The sequence below is a fragment of the Cebidichthys violaceus genome, unplaced genomic scaffold (genome assembly GCF_023349555.1).
Source record: "Cebidichthys violaceus isolate CVI_PGR_0920_01 unplaced genomic scaffold, fCebVio1.0.p SCAF_17, whole genome shotgun sequence".
NCBI lineage: Eukaryota > Metazoa > Chordata > Actinopteri > Perciformes > Stichaeidae > Cebidichthys > Cebidichthys violaceus.
The window spans coordinates 8,220,018-8,240,081 of record NW_027176340.1 but is presented as its reverse complement, the minus strand read 5'-3'; the positions used below and the strand labels follow the sequence as shown (position 1 = coordinate 8,240,081).

The 20,064-nt window shown below is 42.1% G+C and overlaps 1 protein-coding gene across 1 annotated transcript in view; it reads right to left on the bottom strand.

The window, feature by feature from the left end:
• Positions 1 to 20,064, bottom strand: part of asic1b (acid-sensing (proton-gated) ion channel 1b) — a 144,679-nt gene that overhangs the window by 114,784 nt on the left and 9,831 nt on the right. The gene's annotated exons all lie outside the window — the stretch shown is intronic.

Genomic DNA, 20,064 nt, shown 5'->3' with positions numbered 1-20,064 from the left:
AACCGTCCATCGGATCTACTCCAAACTTGGCATGTGTGTTGCCGGGGACGCGAGGCAGCGCATTGTCCAGTTTGCTGCAATTTTGGACACACGACACATTCTATATTAATAAAGTTTTAATAGGCAAGCAGCAGCGGGGGCGGGGCGCATGTCGTCTGCAGACCAGACCGTGGCGCGTTGACTGCAGTCCACTTGGATGCTGGATAAACTAACCTTAGCCAAATTATTTTTCACTTCCCTGGAGTCAATGAGGGATCAGCGACAATGCTGCAAGCAGCATTTGGGGCCAAGAAATCGACCACGCGCTCCGAACAGGCAGTATTTACCAGTATTAACAGATTAACAAGATCCAATCACGATGGATCTAAACATGTCTCGACAACTACATGTTTCTACGATTCCCTCGTTTTTCCAGCAGAAACGGACTGAGCACGCTTCCTTGCGTTTCCTTGTGCACAGCCACACTTCGGAGCTTTCCAGTACAACGGCAGCCTTCAGCTGGCGGGCAGCGACGCTGGATTCATTAAAATGAGCGTCTTGCTCTGAGGCGTCTCCGTAGTAGTTGATCAGTTGATGGAGCATGTTGTCTTACCTCTGCAGCCATGAGTTTTCTCAGCCAGACTAAAGATCTCACCACAAGCTTATTAGCCTCACCTCTTGGCTGCCACCGTCTCATTATTTTTATTAGAGAATAAAATTTGCCTATTGAAACCAACAGACTTCTCCTTGGGGAGCCATTTTAGAAGCTCATTTAAAGTAAATATCAATGACTGAATGTTGGATTGCAAATAGAGAGATGAAAAATCCACTTACACCAGTAATAACAGCATTAAATTAAAGCAGGTATGGGAGAGATGTCATTTCGGTTCACCTTTCTCACCCGTCCTTGCGCGACCCATCATCTCTTTAATAGTAAAACCAGCCTCATTATTCTCTCTTCTTTTTTTTTTTTTTAAAGAAAAGGATGAATTAAAATGAGAGCAGAGGACCAGTAAATATTCTCATAAATGAGATTTGATTTTGCTCTCCCCTCCTTCATTCTTCTCTGTTAATTAACATGAACTCCTTCTCCCCTTTCTTCCTCTTCCTATCTCTCCGTCTCCGTCTGGCCCGTGTGACACAAAAGGACACCATAAAAAGTCCAGAGTGTTCGCACCAGTGCGCCCAAAGATCATATCGGGCCGCGCCATAAAGAAAAGCACCAGCACCCGGCTGTCGCTCTCGTAGCACCACAGCCCGATGCAATTATTAGTCAGCGGTGATAATAGAACTCATAGGGAGGTGTAATGGCTTTTAGATTTGCACCCCATCATCATCATCATCATCATCCCCAGCCATGGCTTCGGGCGAGCCAACTATTACCATAAACCACAGTATGTATATATATACAGTATACGCCCTGCTGTGAGAATATTGTTTTTTCTATTCTTTGGCCTTTTCGATATAATCTTAGATTGCTTTTTTTTACACACAGTTGCATTGCCATACATATAGAATGGTTGCAGCTCACTGTTTCACACACACACACACACACACACACACACACACACACACACACACACATGCACACACAGGAACAAATTACAAGTCTCCTGCTCTCTAATCCATACTCAGAAGATATAGTGATATAATCACACAGTTTGAATGCATAGGCTTCAGTGCGGTCGGCTGATAAATGCTGAAAACATGGGAGAATAAATTGCACTGTATACGCGAGGTGCTGTGGCTCACAAATCTGACCTCGGAGCAGTGTACGGAATTAACATAGTCTCACAATGGGCTTATTGTTTGGCCTGTGTTCATTATTTGTTCATTTCCAACACAGTGTATTAACTGGAATACAGTGAAGAAAACAGGAGGAAAGCTATTTGTCCAAATGAGAATCATAATCCCTTCTTTCTTTGGAGGGATTGTGATTTATGTCCGTCCTGTCTTTCCTTTCGGTGTGATGGAAACTAGGACGCTTTCATGCTCCCCCGCAAAATAATCAAAGCAAACATGTGTTTATGGTGACTTTATATAACTGACACAAAACTTCACTAATATCACTGTAAATGAATAAATCAATATTTCCTCTCATTTTGTTTTGGTACACTAGTTGTGCTGAAATGTTTGGGACAGCCATTAAAAACCCTGTAAATGTAACACCAGCACAACACAAACTATGAATCCACTGGGAGTAAGCCACTGTGGGTTTGCAGCAAGAGCAAAGAAGAACGAGAGAGAAAATAAAAGGAGAAAGAAATATCAGAAATAATGTGACAAACTAGAAAGTGCCATTTTCTGGAGGAATGCAGCATGATTGCTGAGAGTGACTGCTTGAGCTGCTGTATAGGAAGAATCAGCTGAAGGAGAGTGAACCACAGGAAGAGTGGGAGTGTTACAAGTATGTAAGAATTACAAGACGAGTGGGAGAGGGACAGGAAAAAGAAAACAGCAATGAAACAGGATGTTGAGAGGGAGGAATAGTGGGAACGGTGAAGGGAAGGAAGAAAGGAGAGATGGAAGGAAGTAAAGAGAGGGAGTAGAAAGAGGGGGAGAATAGATTAAAGAAGTGATGCTTCATTCCTGGTGGTGCAGGAACGAAAGGTTAAAAACAATGGAAGGTAATAAAAAAAAAGGGCAGAGAGAAAAGAATTGAGGCATAAAAGAAAGGAATGAATGAGGCAGGAAGGAGATGTAGAGGAGTTGTACATTGCTAATTAGGAACATTCAAAGGCATATAAAAGAGCGGTGTAGAAGCTCGGAGTTGTTAGTAGTTATAAACCTTTTTCATGCTGGTATTAAAGTAAGATTTGTCGCTGCTAAAATGCAGCATTATGTCGCCTTTTAGAAGTCTTGAAAACACAAACGGGTTTTTCTCAAATAACCTATGTTTTCAAAAAAGCTTAACCAAAGAGTGGAGGCATGTAAGTTTGCAGTAGAATTTATGAGTTTGAACATTCCTCTCACGGTCTTTATTACCCGGGGAATTGCAAGTGATCGTGGCCGACATTACTGTCGTTTACAGGCTGCAGCAGGCTCAGTCTTGAAGCTGGAGTGAAGGCATCGCATCAAACTAGACGCCATCATGAATCCATTGGTACCGGCTGTCATGCTAGCTTTTTTTATCAGCATTGGGGCTCAATAACGCTCAGAAGTTGGACAAAATTTTGGCGAGGCAAAACGGGATATTTGAAAGGGGTCCCTTGACCTCTCACCTCAAGATATACAAATGCAAATGAAAATTTTGTATGGGAAACCCACGGGTCTCCCCTTAACAGACATGCCCACTTCATGGTAATCCCATGCAGTGTGGGGCCATACTTGCATGCAGTATAAATGTGTTATTTCTGCCTATTCTGAAAGTGGTGTGTTTGTTACTTCTGCGCACGGGGGTCCCTAAGCAGTCTTGGAGTTGCATAAATCAGGACTAACTAGAGACCTAGAGCATCCAGAGGATGTATGGCTATACTAGGTATGTGGACGATAAGGGGGTTTGCGAGCAACAATCCTACAGTTTCGCAATTTATCCTAATGGATGAATGAATGATTTTTTTTGTGATTTCTGACACACTGCTGAGCTGCATCTCAAATTAATCTCCAGGTTCCCAGCTTTCAGTTTGACTCTGCAGCATATCAGTAGTCCTCAGGACCAAATTACACTGGCTTCAAGAGAGTGAGATTTTCATTTTTCTTTAAGTGTGACCGAACATTTTCCATCACGCTGCGAAACATTAGGAGTCCCACACGCCCAGAACACAACCGGCAACAAATGAGTTTTTTTGTTATATTTGATGTGAACTGACCCCGGAGTGGCCTGGCTTTATATACAGCCATAAAGGAAGGGGGTGTGCTTCCAATACGGGTTTGTGAATCAACCTGTTCTTTGTCCAAAAATACAATTCAACATATTGCTGGTTCATGTAAGGACTTGTTGAATCACGTCACAGAGTGTGAGCGTGTGTACAGTTGCAGCTGCATGGTTAATAAATATCCAAATAGAGTAAGCCCCGGGTCATATCTCAGTTGGAGAGGCCGCATTCTAATTACAGGGACTTGAGGTAAATCTGGTCCCGGGTGGCTAATGATGCATGCCTTGAGGAGCAACCGAAGGAGCAGGCAACCCTGGAGGGAAGTCGGATGTTTTATTCCGTGCGCAACTTTTTGTGGATATGAACGCTGTGGGATTACGTTACAGGCTTCACTGCCTTGCTTAGGCAGTAAATTAATAGATACGTTTTGTGCAAGTTGTGGGTTAAACCAAGTTTCACGATCATATTTGCGAAGTTGTACGAACTGTTTTAGGAGCTCAGTTCAATAATCATGTACTTGTTCGGGAAACACATATGGGTTAGGTCTTATTATTTCCAATATTATTAAATATATATCACATTGATCATACTGTCACATCCCCCACACCCTTTCTAAATAAACACACACACACACACACAAACACTGTAATGTGTTTGGCCGACAGCGTCTTCGCACTGACCTATTGGGAAACCTGTTTCCCTCAGCGAAGTGAGAGACAATAACATGCGGAGCACACCAAGAACACTATTATTAGGATGGATGACTGCACTCTCCCGCCCCAGAAACTTCATTACCTGCTCAAACACAACACGATTAACAACAATGGTGGGAGAGGTTTCAATGAAATGCAATACAAGACACTTATTTCAAAAGCTGCAATTTGTCATCCACATATATATATATATATATATATATATATATATATATATATATATACCCACTGCTCAGCTGCCAGAGTTCAACGCGGGAAACAGAAACACGTTGCGCGCTCCATTCCGGATAGTGTCAATTAGTCTCCTTCTAAATGCTCCGTTCCTTCACATCAGCCCTGTACGCGTCGACCAGATGAGCCGTTTAATCGCCCATTATAGTGTGTCTTTGCAGAGAAAGAGGGACTCATATTTACCCCCGAGTGTATTGGGTGAAGAGCTATTGACGTGGGCGTTCGGGTGCGAGAGTGCTGGATCGCGCTTTCAACTACCTGGCGCTCGATAGTTCCAGCAGACACTGGGATATTAATGACATCCATGCGTGCCGTGCCGTCTGACACATGCTCTGAAGTGTGGGAAGAAGGTGTGTTACAGGTGTAAGACAATTCCACCACTCAGAGCTGGTGTTTTAAAGGCTCGGCTGGTCAGCCAAAATCTTAATACGGAAAGACTGTCTACTTCTAATTAAGTGTTAGAGCACAAATAAGAAAACACAATTCAATAAAGTCTGCATATCAGCAGCGGCCAAGGAGAGAAATTCAATCACATTTCCCTCTACTGTCTGACAGATCCATTCATTTCACCAACTTACTCTACAGTGTCCCACCAACACTGCTCACAAAGCATTACTCATTTCAGGAGGAGCAATATACCAGAAATCTTCTTCCCCTCAGAACAACAATATAAAGCTATTTATTTAGTTAAGGTAAATCAATTTAGTTAAAATGAAATGTTTCATATGTTTTCACTTGTTTTTCCTACAATATCTGTTGCTGAAAACTAAGGCAGGTTTAATATTTTTTATGCTAATATTTAGGCAACTCAAAGCACTTCTAGACAGAAACGGACAAAGTGTCCCATCACCTTTTAACGATCGTACTGGAACGAAAATGAGCTTCTGATGCGACAATTGCTCATTTCCTCCCATGCAGATTGTCACAGTGGGACAATCAGTGCAGCGTCTGGCACACAGTGACCAAACACAAAGACAAGCAGGTTTGAATGATTTTGAAAACGTCCCTTTTCTTGACACTGACCAAAAGGAGCACAGAGGGGTTTAAAGTACCTTAATTGTCTCCATGAGCCGAGTGTCACATCCACTGCTGCACCTCCAGCTGCTGACAGCGATGCAGAGAGAGCCCAATCAATGGGAGAACTACAAAACTACAACTTCCTGCTGCTTTCAGAACACCTGACTCTTTCACTCCACCTCACGTCTCTCTGCCTGCGGCTTGCCCTCACAATTTGAGTACCTCTGATGAATCCGACGCACATCTTAAAAGACAAAAACATTGTGTAGTTTGATCATATTGACTTTTACAATACCTTCCTCTTATCCTTATCAAGTAGCCCTAATCATACATGGGACGCACACTCCAAGTTTTAGGATGGCAAAGTAATTTGCCTCATCAACCCAGACCATTCTTCACTGGGTGAAACACATCCTGAAGTGAAACAAAACTACGCTAGTGAGCGTAATCTGGACTGGGACAACATCTCTAAAACATATATTTCCACTATAAATCTGTATGTTTCTGGATTTCTGGTCACTTTTGACAGCACAACTACCTCTCTATTCACACATCTTCCTCTTTCATTTCACTAGAGCGTCTCAGCAGCTTTGAATGTATTTCTTATTCTTTGTTTCCCTCCCTTGTCAGATTCTGTGTCATCTCTTCAGAGGAGAAGCATCTCTGCCATTGTTTAGCGCTCTTCATCATGCTCTCTCTTCAAAGTCAGATCAAAGATGACCTGATGAACACAGACGTTGTTGTTGAACAGTGCTACAGACGTAAACTTGCTTTGCCATGTGTAGAGACTTTAGGAAGACTTTTTAGCAGATGTAAAGTCAATGGAATTCAATTGTTGAGACAAATCTTTCATGAACACAGAAGCCCAAGCAAGGTTAAATTGAGATTTGACTCCCACGCATGTCTTATGCTGAACTATTCCACAGAGGAATGTGTGTGAATCGCTCTCTGATTGTTAATACTTGTCAGCTATTACACATTCATAATTAGGAGTTGATTGCTAATGATGTGCAGGATAACAGCTAGATTAAGACTTGAGATGTCTAGTATACTGACTGCTGAATAAGGCGCTCGGAGCTTTCTGGTAACGCTGAACACCAAGGACAAGACATTGATTTCGGCAACACTTGAATTTTCTTTACTACATTGCTCAGAGGCACAGAGGTGATTATATACTGACAGAATTCTCCCTGTGTGAAGTGCCACAAGTGTATTTATTTTACAAATGCATTACCACAAGCCTATAACCAAATGTTGACAATAATTCTGGTTGTGTCTATTCCGACAATACTGCATTTATCAAGCCTGATAGCGTGCTGGTAGCATTGTAAAACGGGCTCGATCGTTCTCAGTGTCTCCGTCATGTGGACCAGAAAACAACCGTTGCCTTGAACATAACAGTGTCCTGTGTGCAGGTCATGTAGATCTCCTTAACGACAAATGAATCTACAAAAATAATAATTACATTTCCATTAGAACTCTTCCTCGAGGCAAATATAAGCGCTTTAAGATGGCCTGAGGGTGATGACACGCTGTCATCACTGATGATAAAAACTTTTCATCATCTTCTATCCATCAACCTGTCTCTTCCTCTCGTTTACCCTCTTTGTACTCTGTACTTGCAAACTTCCCAGTATTTTACTGTCGGCCACCGCACGAGCATGTTTTGGATTCACTGTCTTGCTCAAGGGCACTTTAATGATAGATGTAAAAGGCAGCAGTGCTCGTCTCTCTCTCTCTCTCTCTCTCTCTCTCTCTCTAACCTTCAATCCACCACATCCCCTTAATAATGCCTTCCAAAAAGCGTGGTGTACAGTGTATAAACCACAGCAGTGCTAGTGGGATGACAAAGCTTCTCTTTCCTTCTGCTAATTAGGGCTAGTGAGATAATGACTAATAGAGCCTGAAGCTGATGGGTGCCCATAAATGATACATGCATCCAACAAATGTCACCATGGATTGTATTACGGTTGATGATGAGTCAGTTTAGTTCCACTGGTTTCCTAATGGCTTTAACCACTATACCGCCACAAGCACGCCAATGTAGGTACAGTAATGCATTTGAACATTAATGTACTGGGAGCTCCTTCATACTGGAATATGTGGTTCTTTACTTTTAGCAAGAGAAACGGAATATGCACATATCCTGCTCGTGGTCACCCTATGCAATATTGATGTGAGAGAACAGCGGGAGGTCATAATATCAGGTATAATAGTAGGAAATGGAGCCTATTCCTAGTGACAGGAAAGGGCAGGTTTGATGACGAAGTGGACTCACCCGGCGCTGCCGGTTGCCATGTTTGGACCTCCTCATTACCCAAACGGTTCATTAAGACCTGTTTGACTGCAACAAATGATGCCTTCTTTTTTGGGATCTCACATTTTTGAAGATATGGCACTAATTGGCAAGTAGATCCACTTGGACCAGAAGACATGCAGTAATTGCAATGCGGGTCCAGACTGTGAGGCTGCATAGTAATAGCTGTTTACTGCCGCTATCCTCGCTCCTGCTAAATGTGTGAGGTCTCGTCTCTTCTTGAAAATCGGAAGCGTACTTCAGGTTAGAGTGTACTGACCTGTAGCACTTCTTCTGAAAGCTTCAGGGATATGCATACGTGTAATCATGCGCACATATTGCACGTTCACCCTCTCACACTAAGATCAAGCATGCACACTCGGGGTGGGGGGGGCAATACGGCATGAATCCATGTCTTACATCCATGTCTTCCAAGCAGGAGGACAATCCCTGACATGGGCCACAACTTGTAATGCTATTCGTTTGCTGTTTGTAGGATTTATGTGCATGTTATTAAACAGAAGAACTAAAGCTGTGTTTCTATGGCACTCAGTTTGCACTATTCAGAATCAATCAGAGCCCCACAGTTCAAGATCAATAAGCATAATGCAAGTTGAAAAGAGAACAGAGACCAAAAAAGGCCAAACTACTTTGTGAAACAGAATTTCATATCACAAACAGTAGTTTCACATGGTTATTACATGAGTGCAACTTTTCAATCTACTCGTTAAAGACAGAGATGGATTATGTTTGAATAGTTGTTGATGCCAGCGTCATTTTGATAGCGGAGTTTCACTACAGCTATACATTTGTTGATACATTAATCAGCCAAATAAACACATTTCTGGACATTTTCACGAGTGCACACACCCTCCCTCTCGCTCTCAGGAGCTTTTTAAATCAAAGTCAAATGTCGTATGCCTTTGTACATCACGTCAGATTCATTATGATTTAAAGCCTGTACGTAAGATTTGAAAACAATCAACTTGGGTTGCATCCATCATGAGGGTAATGCCAGTAGCACAACTATCAGTGCGAGTGCAGCAGAGCGCTGCTGTGTCAGACTCAGAAAATCCATATCACTGTATTACTTGCGTTTAATACGTTTTAGGGACCAACGCGTGACTGCCCTGCTAATGTTGTCAGGGGTTAGGAAAAGAACACCGAAGACATCAGTGAGCTCCAACCAAAACGGCCTGTCGTCTCTTCATTTCTGTAACTTTTCTCTAATTGACAATCTGACATTCAGGCCCACTTTAAGCAGCAATCGGCCAAGCGTGTCGAGGTCAGTGAGATTTGAACTAAAGTTCCTCATTCTTTACGCAACTATTTCGCTCATTTTTGAGTGTACAAATGAATACAAGACCAGGTATGCCTTCCAGGAAAGTCTGCCTGTTATCTCCACATTTAAACAATTACTGCATCTCGCCCAGCTTTTTTTCCCCCGCCTTCGAAACTCCATATACAGTAAATACAGTGAGAAAACAACCAGAAGCATGGTGTGCATTGTCGGGGTGATGGTACACTGACAGAATGTGCACAAGAAGAATGGAGAGAAGAAGAAACACACACACACACACACACACACACTCCCATGCTCACATGCAGGTGGGAAGACCAGCACCCGTTCTTCCCTTCGACACACCAACCCTCACAGTCGGTTGAGCATAATTTGCAGGATGAAGTGATGCACGGCAGCGTTAAGTGGAAGCTTTTTATTTCTTTGACACATGAAGCGAAGCTCTGCTCCCTGACTAAACTGGGCTTTGAACCAGAATACTCAGGCCGTCTACAGTTTTATGTCTACAGGAAAAGACACCGCGACACCCAGACATGATAACAAGGAGGAATATCAAAACATAAATAAAAAGTAGGTCCTCGCTCTATCAGCAGCAGCCATCCACTTCTTATATAGCCTGCTGGACAAAGTGATGATTATAGCTCTAACTCGCAGTGCCTTGAAGTAGAAGATGGAGGCGTTTGTGTCAGCGTAGTAAAGGCTAAGTGTTGAGACTGATGTCAATAGACAGGCTGGGTTTGAGAACTTCAGGCTGACAACCATCTCGTGAAATGTTGCATGAACAAAATGACCAGTGAATTGAAATGTTTTTTACACCACTTATGCTGATCTGGTAGAAATGTTTATTGTTGTACCAAAAAAGCTTATTCTCTTACAACAAGCATTTTTTTTAAATTTTCTTTCTACTATTTTCTAACTGACACACGCAGACAAGTTGAATCATAATCCTACGCAACCAGCAGCTCTTTAGTTGTTTGTGTCACTCAAGGGGTTAATAAGCACCCAGGGGTGCACAGTAGGTTAACAGGGTCAAACATGAATCAAGTAAAGTGCATTGATTAGCCATGACACATAGTGCTAAACTACTATCTCTGTGTATCTATTTGGGACATGATTATGAATATTATTCTGATTTCTTTTTACATAAAATCCTACTCCATTCTTCCATTATTGAAAGGAAAGGTATTTTACATTAAAATCACTGCAGTGTGAAACTTAAAAGTGGAGTAATCGAGCCAATATCTCACGTTTGCAGTTTTGCTGAAACCAAACTGAGCTCAGGGTGTATCAGGAAATCCATTATAATTCATAATCCTAAATTTGAAAACATGATTTGGGTTATCTAAGCAGCACTCCATTTCGATTGTTGATTTTTAAATGTCAACACAAATGCAGGGGAATTTATGTGTCGAATGATTACGATTAGCAATAATATTGTATTTTACGAGAGCCGCTTTGGCACTCAGCAGTGCGCTGTCTAAAAGAAGAGTTTTCAGTTACATCCAAACTGTCATAAGTTCAGTTCATGATGTCACTACTCTGAGAGGCCTCCACACACCACTGGCTGCATGTGTAACAACGTGCAGCATCTGTCTTCTACCTGTATCAACATCACAATGCAGAGAAGCACTGTGGCCTTTCCTGATTGGAGGTTTTGACCTTTTTCTTATTGTGGCATTATCTGGCCATCCCGTAAACTACTTCAATTTAAATCTAAATAGCAAACACCGGATTAAAGTACTTTTTCAGGACACAGTCAGTGGGTCTTGTTGGACTTTTATTTGTCAAGGGAACAAATTAGTGTCTTATTGCTCTTTCAACGACTCGCACGGTGAAATGAGATGTTCCTGGGAAAATGCTGTAAATGCTAAAAATGACCGAGAATGGCCGGTTGATGTGATCCAGGTATTTGAAATTAAGCAATCGGACAAATATTTATGAGGTTAAGATGACAGAAAAGACTGCACTAGTGAATGAGGCCATCACAGCTGGATATTCTGCTGTTTACGGACACGGGGTCAGATAAACTGGCATCAGCCTCTCTAAGAGAAACAGACTCCCAGGTTGCGTGAGTGGATTGAGACACTCGTCTCTGCTGTTTAGGTAATGTATGAGGCGCCTGCGCTTCAACCTCCTCCTTTCACAAACAATAATCTCAGTACTTATCGGCCCAGCTGTTGGCTCCTCTGGTAAACAGGAGCATAAACTCGGTGACAGAATAAGGGTGTGGCGGCTGTGTTTTTGCTGGGTCCACTCTGCTGCCACCTCCCATCTACTGATTTGTAACCACAGCCTGGCACATCCGTTGGAACTGTCAGTCTGGCATTAGGACAAAATTACTTTCCCATATTAAAAGTGAAATGCTGCAGTGGCCAACAGTTGCAGCATTACATAAAACGCCCTTTCTTTGCCTGTATGACAAATGCAAACTCAAGAGTATTAGTGTATTAGGACGTAACGTGTACGGATATATAGTTCTAGATATCAAACACAAATTCAAAAACACAGATGATGCATGCTATACACAAACACCATCACTAGGGACACAGCAGGAGTTCCAGTTGAGTTAAGCTAAAAAACTGGAAACTTTTTCGATGTGCAGGCTAAAGAGATAGAAAATGGAGGCCATGAACTTTGCTTTTGGGAGGTTTAACCAACAGAGTTGCAGGTCAGCATGTTACTGAATAGCAGAAGCTCTTGAATCTGGATATTTAATTTGGAGCTTTCACTGAGTGTGCCCTGTTCGCACACACACACACACACACACACACACGCCCACGTAACCACATATTTGATACTGAATAGAGCCATAAATTAGATGGACTGCGTGAATATGCTGCCTGCGCCGTTCTGAGGTCTGCGCACAGTGAACTGGGCTGGCGTGAACTGTACACTCAGCCATCTGTAGATGATTTCTGATGCTTTTAAAAATCCCTTCACCAACCGCCCACCGCTGGCGTGATAAAGGTGAGGAGGGTTAGGAAAGGAAAATGTAGCACCAGTGGTGTTAAAGAGGCTAGAATTTTGGTATCAATATGTCCCCAATTACACTATATTGTTAATCAAACATTCAAAAGTGACACTCAGAGATCGCACGGTTGAGGATGAGAAAAAGAGCGCCGCTTGAGACCCTGCAGGCAGAGGCTGAATGGAAACAGCGCTGGAAGGCATGTAGCTTTTAAACTGGCTGATCTCTGACCTGTCAGCTGCTCACCACTACTGCTACCGCTCACTGAAGCACTGAGCCAGTGTCTTCACCCGGGACACCCTGGACTTGAAAAAAACTGTTCCAATCATGAAAGTCTTCTTTTGCTATTTGAACACCGGGCCCTGCAGCCACCTTCTGGTCCTAAACACACTGAGTGTTGGGAGGTCCGCTCTGTGCCCAAGGATTTTTAGCGAGGACACATACAAATAGTCTCAAAGATCGTTCTTTACAAGCAAAAATGTTTTTAACGGATTGCTTTGGAAATTTCAAACCACTTTTGTCCTATTGCTAGAAAATTTCTGAATCCCGTCCATGCTCCATTTTCACAAGGTTGCAACTCTGAAACTTTCGATCAAAACAGCTGAAAACAAACGCAATGAACAATGGCTGAGCTGTTGCCTTCAGGCCACGCTGGGTGAACAGATGATAACAAGGACACACAGAGGGTGTTTGAGTCTCTACAGTATTCTCATCAGGAAGGAATCCAAAGCTTTGTTCATTTCAAACCGTTGACTGACACGTGATGATCTTGACAAACAAGATCCTCGTATCACATCACGATGCAAGATATGGACTCTCACTTTTTCAATGTCAGTTGCTTGTTGATTGATTTTTTTCCGCACCAACTTAAGATATCTTGACCCAAGACACTTCCACATTCCGTGAGTTAAAGAGACAATCAGTGGATTAGCCCACCTCCTGTTCCTCACCTGTAAGAGTCAAGAGGGTGACAAAAGTTAATTAAGTTAATAAAAAAGCACCATAGCAGTTCAGGTGCTATGGGAACCACTTTTAGGAGTAATTCCAAGATTATCTCAACGTCAATAAAAGCACAAGAATTAAGGAGGTGCAGCATCGCCCCGGGCTACATGTAAGAACCTCCCTACATGCTCAGACACATCAGTGTGTTCGGCATACAAATCAGGTTTTAAAAATGAAATAAATCATTTGTTTTTCTAATCGGCAACAAGAATACAACAAACTGTTCATTTCTTACTTTGAAGCCCCATTGAATTGAAAAAAAAAAAAAAAAAAGTCAAAAGGAAGTTAGTGGATGTACCCGAGAGACAAAGGAAAAAACAATCAAGACAATGGCTGCTGAGGAGAAAACACACCGTCCCATGGGGACCTCGTGGTGTTTCAACTGCTCTTTTCTCTCCGTCTACAACCAGCCGCTGGAGCACCAGATGACAGCGTCGGTACTCTGTCGCTCACCTTCCCATGTGTCATATTTAATAATACAGAAACAGCACATACTCTTACTCCCGTTCATCAATCAGCTGCTGCTATTATTATCAGAATCAACTTTAAATGCCAAAACCATTCATCACATTTCCCAGTAGTTTATCTTTTATGAATTCAAAGGTGTTAATGAACTAGAGGGAAGAATGCAATTTAGCAAATGTAATGTACCAAGGCAAATGTACCAGGTTTGCTATAAAATTACTACATTACAAAAATGATGGAAAGGGGAATAAGAAATAAAAAAAAAGTCAGCTCAGCTAATGTGACTCTGGACGGTAATTAGCTGACTAATGCAGCAGTGTGCCTCCTGCCAGAGCCGTGTGAATAATCACAAAGAGCGTCTGCAGAATGTGAACCATACATCCGTTGTCTGTGCAGTGGAGCGAGCTGAGGGCTTTACACACTGTGTGCATGCGGGGAGGACCGTCGCACAGAGACCTCAGAGCCTGCTTTTCATTCAGATCAGCGCCGCTGGTCTCCCTCGGCGGCTATCAATCCCCACTTCTTTCCTCCTTCCTCCCGTTCCCACTGGCTGCCTGGCACCAGCAGCAGCCCAGAGAACAAACAGAGACCCCCCTGCTGGCACACACCGGCATCCTTATTTCAGCACAGTTTCCTGCCCCCCTCCACTTTCTCCTGCTCGCTCATGTTGCCTCTGATCTCTGCCAACGTGTTTATAATTGATTATTTAAGGGATAGGTTCTCTCCCTCTCTTTATTTCTCTCATCCCACCGCCATTTCGTTTCTTCCCCATCCAATTCATTGTTAAAAATATGTTTTGTGTATAGGAGCAGTGACAGTCTCCCAAGCAATAAATGGATTCTCAGATCTAAATTTGCCTTCATCTGCGTTTCCTCTCCTCTTTCCTTCACCTTTCTCCCCCGACACACACATCACATATCAGGAAACTATCTCTGTCAAATCATTGTGCAATTAAAAATTCAACTAAGAGGTCAGGTAGAAGGGGCCCTTTTGTGTCTGTGTGTAGGGGGGGAAGAGGACATGTCAGGTCTAAGCCTGATATCATTCCCCCTTCCCTGGTAAAAAAACTCAACATGAACTATAGGCAATGAGCGGCAGAGTGCTGGACAATAGTTACTGACTTCGTAGTTCCAACACATGCCAATATATAACGTTTATCATTGCCAGAATCATCACAATAACCAGCTCAAAAAATAGTCTATCCTATATAGTGGAAACAAAAAAAAAAACATATGCTGTTTCTGTGTGTTTTGTATGTTTTTATCATTAAAAAAAATGATTTCATTAAATAAAATAAGCTCTATTTGACCAATTTTATAAATACACAGACGCAAAACCACACACACACTAACACACACTCACACACATGCATATGTGACAAACAGAAGTACAAACTGGTGTGAGGCTGAACTTGAGCGCCTCTTTTACAATAACCAATAAACTACCAGTAACAATAGACTGATTCCACCAACCTGAGTCACATTAACATCATGCTTTGCGATTGAGAGTGTGTGAAAATGAGTTAGCAAGCAGGAAAAGAAGTTTTCAAGCTTAAAGTACAGAACGATTAGTTGAAACATCCAAGTGCTACTAGCAAGAATGGAAGCTAAACGAAACCTACTGGAAAAGAAACACTTTGCCTTGACACAATATCTATTTTCAGACATGCAACAGCGTTATATTTAAAAAAAAGACATTCAAAAGAAGACATGAAGAACGTGGTGACGATGACACGGTTCTTGAGGTCGTCTGACAGAGGACAGAGCATTACGCCATATATGTGTGTTCAGTGGAAAAATGTCCTTTGATTCAGGATCTTAGCTGGTTGAAAATATATTTCATCAACAAATTACCTCACAGTTGAATATACAATGTGACAAATGAGAGTTAAAGACAGGACTGTGTCAGGGTGAGCCACTGGCTTCGTTGCACTCAAAGAGAAGGCGCTTTTTTTTCATTAGGGATGCATCCATTACTCAGCAACAACCTAATTGATCCACGTCTTTGAGTTCTACAGTAATAGCAAATTGATTGATTTATCCTCCAGAGGGGAAGTGGTGGGAATTGTTCAGCCAAAAAGAACGGCAGAAAAAAACATCGGCTTGGAGCCGACAACGGAGCGGAATAGCAATGAACAATAAAAGGGTGGAACAAAGGTGAGCGGTGTCAAAAAATAGTTGATGAGGAAACGGATTTAATGGCTAATATAATTAAATTAGATTACATCAGGAATTAAGATGAGATATAGCATGCCTCAAGCTGGCCTCAGCGCAGAGCCTACACTTGACTACCAGTATCCTTCCGCCACGGCTCAGCAGTGAAATACAGTCCCTGCAAACATGAAGGAGACAGTTTCAGACTCAAAAGAAAGAAATCATACAGTACATGTCTACAGGCAATATTAATATTAACTAACAAAAGAGAGAATCATCAGACTGAATCAGACTCCATGAGTGATCCATGGGCAGGTCTCTCACAAAGGATTTCTCTATTGATCTCATCTCATTAGCGACAATCCTCCGTACAACCAAGGGTGTACTCTAAGGGTCAATGCGCTGCTGAAATAGAGCCAATAGCTCAATACAACGATCATGGTAATTACATAAGAGTCTAGGTCACACAAAGGTGCGGGGGGGGGGGGTTGTTGTCACAGACCCGACAGGGAGACTAACTAAAAGGGCTAAATGGGAACTATGAAATGAATACAAATTTTGTCTAATATGGCAATAATTTAAACTTAAACTAATATTACAAATATTTTTCGACCAAGCTCTTTGCTACACTTTATTGAAGCTAACAACACTGTTGAAGTTTTGCAATAATTGTACTATGTGTTCAAAGTCAGTTGTATCAATTTATGCTTTCTCAATTTAATGAAGTTTAAAAGATATTAAAATGTCAACTTAAATTTAATTTCTGAAATTGCACTCTGACTCATAGGGAATTTATCACCAGAGGATGTCCGCAAAATTCCCCAAGGTTGCTACTTTCCTCAAACGGCTGGCAACTCATCATCCTTGTGAGTACAGGAGGACACATCATGCTGTTAACAAAGAAAGCAGAATATGGAAGTGACTATTGGAGTAGTGTTGGAGTGCACGGCCTTCACGAGGACACAGACAAACAAGTGAACTAACCATCAGCGGGGACGTGAATAAAACTGAAACTGTAATGATCCTCCAAAGACAGGCGGAGATATTGTCTAAATACCACTATGACCTATAATATTATTATTTCCTTCTAAACATTTGCATAGAAGCTGCCATTTTATTTTTCAACAAAAAAAATATAAGAGCGAAAGGGAGAAACCTGTTGAGCTCCCATACTTCATTGTGTTCAGGCAAACAATTGGGCAGCTGGAGAAGGGAGATAGAGTCCCGCTCTGCATTCTCTGAGAGGTTAAATGAGAACAAACATGTGTGTCCACTGATAGTGCTGCTGCTGCTGCTGCTGCCGCTGCTGCTGCCGCTGCCGCTGTGACGGCTGCTGCTGGTATGCGTCTTTGTGCCTCTCTGCAGCACTCGACCATTATGTTAGGTTTCTTAGCGAGGAGTTTGTTGTTACCTGGACCTCTTCTCATTTTCTCCTTCATGTGCGATCTCTCTCTCTCTCTTTGTCAGCTAACACCTTTAGCTTCATTTTTGTGAAATTATCAGTCCGTCAGAGGTTTCCCTGGTGACTGAAGTCAGACGTGGGTGTCTTGAAGCTTTCAAAATGAAATAACTTTAACCTATTGTCTGCGGGGGGTTTTCTTACTGTTTCTGTGATTTCTTCATGTGTTGACGCATGTGTTGCTTTAATAAAAAAAAAAAAATGTTTTTAAATGATCCGCCTCATATTTCACTCACTTTTTTTGTGTGTTTTCTTATTATCTCCTCGAGCTACAGGTTTAGAAGCTGTAGGTCGCCTATTAATATTAATTGAGGGTAATGTTTCTTTCCCGCTGTTCTTTAGTATCAGCTGAGCTACAAAGACACAAGTCAAACCTTCTGCATTCCTAATTAGCAAAAGTCTTTCACAAGGAGAAAGAGGAGGCAGGGACACAATGAGTGGAACAGAGGAGGGTCAGAGATAGACGAGTTACTAATCTGTAACACTTCCAGCAGTAATGACTGAAGATTGGTTATATGACACTGTGTCCCACTGAGTATTAGGGCAGTGACCGTTAATTGATAATAACATTGGCCTCTGACAAGGACTGCGCCTCTGATCGGATAATGGTGGACCCAACACCTGAACGTGAATCTGGACACAATGTGAAATCAATTCTATCCAACCGCCTCCATTCATCCATCAGAACAGTAGACTGTGTTACATTGCGGATTGTCACCGTCTCATCTGAGGCTTTCTGCATTGGGCGTTACCATCGCTGCAGTCTGACGGTTATATTCCATGTTTATCAGAACACTGATGTAACGATGCGATGCAACAGGACTCCCTGACGCCATGTGCAACGGAGACATTTGTTTCTGGCCGTCCTCCACAGGCACGCTGCGGATGCTGGAGAGGTAAACAAGCAGAAGCTATAGCGACGGCGTTAATTGCAGTTTTACTGTTTCCATGCTCTGGGGTTGAGACTGGTGGGAGCATTCATCGTATACAATTTTTTTTCTCTATCTATCGCACTGATGATTCTTTCCGCACCATTAGTGTGTGCTGAGCTGTTCAATCCAGGTCCACTACTGTACTAATACAGTAAACCCTGCAAAGCACCATCTGCCATGAGTACAACTAACTACAAAAAAATGTAGTCACATCAGCACATTAGAGGAGCCACAGCATGTGGGCAGGGCTGCAGACCACTGCTGTACTACATGGGGTGATCAGAGCATGACATATTCTACCCAAAAGGACCACTAAAGGTCACAGGGTGTAAGAATGGGACAGACTATTCTTGCCTTCTTTCAGATGCACTCTGCCTGCCTGCTTGTTGTTCATCAAACTGGTGCGCTGGTCTGAAGGAGCAGTTTGCTTGTGATGTTGCTCTCTTTCTTTACGTGCATTTACTATTGTTATATTTGCGTGTAAACGTCTCAGCGTCTAAAGACCCGATCCAGTCCCTGATATGGAAGTCTGTGTGGTGGGTAGGCCTGGGGGATAATTTAATACGATAGTAATACATTTGTCAAGTAATTAGTTCACACAAGAGTATACAAATCATGTGGTTATTTCATAAAGACGATGTTATAACGTGATATATATTGTTATCAAGATATATAATGACCTGTATTCAGATTGCGCTGCCCTAGTGGTGTGCATACCCTTCTTTATAACAGACAGGGAATACAGGGAGAACGTCACTAAATGGTGTGCAGAGGCAAAAAGTATCATTTTCCTGGGAAACAAGCGGGGTGTATCTACTAGTAAATGCAAAGAGAAGATATTCAGTGATCTATGGGACTTTTTATGAGACATTTACAAATGTGTATGAGGTCGCAATTACCACAGGATTCTCAGGAGACATCAACCTTATCAATACAGTGGCATCATCACTCGCCACCTGTTCTGGCGTGAGCATCTGCTGGATAGCTGCTCCGTCTGGATCAGCTCCCTCTCCCACAGCAGGCTGCCACTGGTTGCAATGTGTGACATTTTATTGTGAGGCTCTTTTTTTCCTTTGAACCTTGTTATGTAGAAAAGAAAAAAGGGGCTCACTCTATATTTTGGAGTCGCCCTCTGTCCATCTCAATGTTTTGGTGTTATTTTGCTGTATTTAGCGATAATTGCCTTTTCAGCATGGATGAATTCAGCATTTTAATTGTTAAACTGGTTAAGAGCTTTACATTGCAGAAATGTCACTGCCACAACAAGGTCTCTCCCTTTCATTACAGTAACTTCTGCCTTACTTACTCATATAAAACAGCAAGAACCATTAGGGAAATGGAAAATGAGGAACCAAAAAATGATTCCTCTCAAGAAATGTCAGCCAACTCTGCAGCATTACATTGCATTGTATCATATTACGGCCCAAACATTTATTATGGGCGAGAGTCACCGCACTGTTCTCAGCAAACAAGCTCCGATAAACAAACTGCGTGCTATTCCCAGAACCAACTCACAGACAAACACATTTAGATGTTGAGGAAATGAAGAAAGCCAAAGATCCAGCAAATTAACAAGGAAGGATTGCTAAGTTTCTCTTTTTTTTTCTGCAACATGTCAATGTTTGTAGTTTATCTAAAAAAAATACACATGAAATCACCAACCAAGTGTGTTACAAAATAAGTCAATAATGCAGTCAGTGTCTCGATAAATATAAACAGGCGCTGCTTTTCGGT